The sequence below is a fragment of the Astyanax mexicanus genome, chromosome 6, assembly GCF_023375975.1.
Source record: "Astyanax mexicanus isolate ESR-SI-001 chromosome 6, AstMex3_surface, whole genome shotgun sequence".
NCBI lineage: Eukaryota > Metazoa > Chordata > Actinopteri > Characiformes > Acestrorhamphidae > Astyanax > Astyanax mexicanus.
This window is the reverse complement of record NC_064413.1, coordinates 237,501-242,500: the sequence shown is the minus strand read 5'-3', so window position 1 is coordinate 242,500 and position 5,000 is coordinate 237,501. Positions and strand designations below refer to the sequence as shown.

The window sequence follows — 5,000 nt, the reverse complement described above, 5'->3', positions numbered from 1 at the left end:
CAGCTGCAGCTAATAAAACAGATCCAGATCCAGAGAAAATGAGGATAAACGACTGAACAGAATTAAAAATGTAAAGATTGTATTTATATATAGAGATTTTTAATTTTACCAAATTAAAAACCTCTGGAATATAATCAAGAGGAAGATGGATGATCACAAACCATCAAACCACCAAACTGAACTGCTTGAATTTTTACACCAGGAGTAAAGCAGCATAAAGTTATCCAAAAGCAGTGTGTAAGACTGGTGGAGGAGAACATGATGCCAAGATGCATGAAAAAAAACTGTGATTAAAAACCAACCAGGGTTATTCCACCAAATATTGATTATTTCTGAACTCTTAAAACTTTATGAATATGAACTTGTTTTCTTTGCATTATTGGAGGTCTGAAAGCTCTGCATCTTTTTTGTTATTTCAGCCATTTCTCATTTTCTGTAAATAAATGCTCTAAATGAGAATATTTTTATTTAGGAATTTGGGAGAAATGTTGTCTGTAGTTTATAGAATAAAATAACAATGTTCATTTTACTCAAACATAAACCTATAAATAGCAAAATCAGAGAAACTGATTCAGAAACTGAAAGGGTCTCTTCATTTTATACAGAGCTGTATATTTAGTTGTTTTATATATAAACATGCCTGATCATGTGATGCTAATTAATAATTGTATATGTCATCAGTTACTATGTTACTAAGTAGAATTAATACCTGGTAGCGATGTAATATAACGTAACGTTTTTAAAGAAAGATGTTTATTCTATTCTCATACTAATAAATAATAATAAACACACACTCGTACATCACTCAGTATAGCAGATATAACAGAGGTAGAGGATTGTTCTGCGCAGGTGGAACAGTGCGCTGCTGCTCACACTGCTTTCATATTTTATTTTCTGTCGGTGGGATTGGCTTTAATTGGACTGGCATGGATGCAAAGTAGTGGTGAAAAAGCCGTGCGAGATGGACGGGTTACTTTAGGGAGAGGCCAGACGGCAGCGGCCAAAACGTAATGACGCAAAATCACACGAGGAAAAGTAGCGGAGAGGCGGATTCAGACAAAAAGAGTTGTTAATGCTGCCACCAACACACACACACACACACACACACTAAACACACACTATAAACACACACAATACACACTCAATACACACACACACATCCATCCTCTCTCTCTCTCTCTCTCTCTCTCTCTCTCTCTCCACGCCAGCGTCGCCTTGCCGATCCCAAATAAAACCTATTAAATGTAATTATTCCGGGCTGATGGTGGTGTATAGTGGTCAGAGGGGCTGCGGCGGCTCTCTCTGAGTCACAGGCTGTGCTGTTACTCCAGCTGTAATGGGAAACATGACTCCTCTCTCTCTCTCTCTCTCTCTCTCTCTCTCTCCCTCTCTCTCTCTCTCTCTCTCTCCCTCTCTCTCTCTCCCTCTCTCTCTCTCTCTCTCTCTCTCTCTCTCCCTCTCTCTCGGCTTGGCTGTTGTGATTGAAGGCACTGACCTGTCATACATTTATAATAGGGGGAGCAGGTGTGGCAGTGATGGGCCTTAATTTCCTTTAATAAACCTTTTATGTGGTGGACTCTTAATGCCACGCCGGCCCTCTCCCGGCTCCCACAGCGTAATAGCTTCATTACTTCTGATTACTGGGGTCCCTATCCAGACAAACAACTCCCAAACACTATAGATTACATTCTGTAATAACTAATGTACCTGATTAGTTCATTACACTCTTCACTGTTTTGCACACACACACACAAATACACACACACACACACATACACACACACACACACACACTTATGCAGAGATGCAGAGGTGCACATTTCACGGCAGATTCCAACAAAAGAATAAAAAATAAAAATACTGAACAGTTTCAAGCTGAAAGACAGTGGATGTTTCATGTTTTGACAGATCTCACTACAACAGTCTCACCCTTCTATTACAGCATAAACACAGCTTTAATATATTCAAATATCCTCAATATCAACACACAGTGCATTTAAACGGGGTTGTGTAATGAAATTCTCCATGCTTTGTCCTTTAAAGGAGACTCATCGCTATCTTTCACCCCACCAACAGTCTATTTTCAATGGTTTAAACAGCAGCAGAGCTTTTGAATATATCTACACTGATGGGCGTGGTGTTCTGGAAATGAGGTGTGTTCAGGTACATTTCTGGAGTTTTATCTTGTTTATCTTGGCAACAGAAAACACAGGAGCTCCACTGACTGAATACAACCTAGACAGACGCCAACAGTCAGACGTTCATCGCTATCTCGGTAACACGGGCGCTGTGCCAAGCCGAGCGTACACCCCCACTTATTACACACACATGAACACACAGCAGCACAAACCCAACTTTTACATCAACAATAAACAGAATAGTAAATAAAATAACATTGCTGTTCCCGTAAATGAGCTGCTGGAGCTCCTTCACAGCGTCAACCAGCAGCTCAGTTTCCTCTGCTGAGAAGAGTTTGTTGAACACGTCCAGGTAGCTGCACCATTACAATAGCAATCCACCAAAGTCAGAGCTCACCTGATCTACTCTTAAAGAGAATGATGAACAAGAGACACTCCTGACGTTATGATAGCAAAGACACACTGACACACTGTCCTAAATCAAACTGCACGGTGCACAGCTGACGGCTCACTTATAGATCAGTGAAATAGGGTCTATATGTCTTAAGGCTCAATGACCCGACCGGCAACAGGTAGTAAACATTTTAACGACTATAAATAAAATTAAGAAACACTGTGTTTCACTCAGCTCACTAGATCATGTCAAGTTTGTTCTTATTAGTCAGAATTATGTCCAATTTATACCTGTGTCCAACTTATGCTGTAGATTATGCTGTACTCTGTGCATAAACATGTACTCTACACCATAGCCCAAAAAATCTAATTACACGCTGTGTGATGCAGAAACAAGCAGCTGTGATTGGTTTGTCGAGCCTCATGTTCCTGCCCACACCTTCCCGCCTTCACGGTTTACACTGTAGAGCGATGTTCAGTCACTATCACAATACACCTAACCCACTACAGTTCCCACAAACCCAAATAAACCCAACGGCTTAGACTTTAGACTATTGACTGGCATTGAGTTAAACACTATTATAATACAGGATCATTTTAATAGTACGGGTTTGGCGAGTATTTACAAAAAATATTATTTTCCTGACACTTTTTATTGTTTTATCGATTGATACTCAACACTCAATATTAAGCAGTATTAGTAGTTAGAACACAATCGGGATGCACCGCAACAGTTTAATAGTTCTGTGTATTCTCTGTGTTTAAACTGTGTTTAAGGGTATTTTTTGTATTATTTATTTCGATATTTCATATTTTCGAAATCCACTGCTTGTTAGCAATTCTCAGTTTATATATCTTTATATCTTTATATATCTTTAGCCCTTATAAACTACTAATAAACCAATAATAAACTAATAATAAACTAATAATAAACTAATTATAAACTAATAATAAACTAATAATAAACTAATAATAAACTAATAATAAACTAATTATAAACTAATAATAAACTAATAATAAACTAATAATAAACTAATAATAAAATACTAATAAACCAATAATAAACTAATAATAAAATACTAATAAACCACTAATACTCCACAGATATACACTAATAATGCTCAAATGTTTTATGGATTTATTTTTATTTTTAACACTTTAATAAACAGACAAAACTGTGCATCATGAAATGTAGTGAAAGTGTGAAACAGTTCTACGTAATAAAATAAAATCTGTTTATACAGAGAAATGCATCAGAAACGCTTCTGATCTGCAGCAGGAAATAAAACTCTGTTTTTACCTTTGTTTTTTGGCGGGGGGGTGAAGACTGTGGGATGGACGGCTGCTCTCTGCTCGCTCTTTTCTCAGAGTTTCTCAGGGTTTCAGTGAGAAAAGCATCCTCTACAGAGAGAGAGAGACAGAGAGAGAGACAGAGAGACAGAGAGACAGAGAGAGAGAGAGAGACAGAGACAGAGAGAGAGACAGAGAGAGACAGAGAGAGAGAGACAGAGAGAGAGAGAGAGAGAGAGAGAGAGAGAGAGAGAGAGACAAAGAGAGAGAGAGAGAGAGAGAGAGAAGATGAGGAAATGACCTCCAGATACAGAAGCTTCTGCTGAAAGGATTCAGTAAAAGAGAGAAAGTGATGCTCCTTCAGTGATCAGTTCAGCACTGCGGCTGAGGGTTCGACGGTGAGTCGGGTCTGCTGGTGAGTTTAGTCCTTTATTCTTCAGAGCCTTAAATCAATATATTTATATATTCAGCACCAGTCTAACAATAAAACACACCTTTTCTTCCTCATTCAGTGTGTTTTATTTTCTTTTTATGATTTTTGTACTGAATTTATTTCCGGACTGACGCCATAAATCATCTTAATGTTTAAAAGTTTTAACATAATTTATGTTTTCAGTTTAGAAATGAGTCGTATATATATATATATATATATATATTATAAAATCTAACAGTTATAAATCATCCTCTCAATACAGATTTCTTAGCTGCTGTTTTTCTTCCATAATAATTTTTTTTTTGTAAAATAAATTGTGTTTGTGTTAAAAACACCACAAATAAACAGATTCATTTAATAATTTAACATCACCAGAACAAATGGATATAATCTCCAGATAAATCCAAATAAAACCCAACTAAACCCAACCAAACCGAAAAGAAATAATAAATACCAGAGTTTAAAATAATTCAACTCAAGCTTTTTACTCTTTAAGTAAAAGTGATTAAAAAAGTACTGCTTTAAAAACTACTTAAAGTATAAAAGTAAAAGTAATGTAAGGAGAAAAAATGAAAAAGCCATTAAGAACAAAAGTTTAGTATGTTGCAATTTGTCATAAATACAATTTCGCTTAATACAAAACAAAAAACAATGAAATGCATAATAACTGAGTTTTTCTTCAGGTTTGATTTAGTTAAAATGTGTAAAGTGAGATAAACTGAATATATTTTAATCTGACGCTTTTT

At 36.4% G+C, this 5,000-nt stretch overlaps 1 protein-coding gene across 5 annotated transcripts in view; it reads right to left on the bottom strand.

Annotated features, from left to right (window-relative positions):
• st18 (ST18 C2H2C-type zinc finger transcription factor) overlaps positions 1–5,000 on the bottom strand; it is an 81,712-nt gene that overhangs the window by 35,026 nt on the left and 41,686 nt on the right. For 3 of the 5 annotated variants that reach the window (XM_049480827.1, XM_049480826.1, XM_049480829.1), the window contains one exon: positions 3,832–3,932. The exons of 1 other annotated variant lie outside the window; for it this stretch is intronic. The gene's annotated coding sequence lies outside the window, so the exon portion shown is untranslated. Of the gene's footprint in view, positions 1–3,831; positions 3,933–5,000 lie in introns of those variants that run through there. One more of the 5 variants, XM_049480830.1, reaches the window with a different exon arrangement.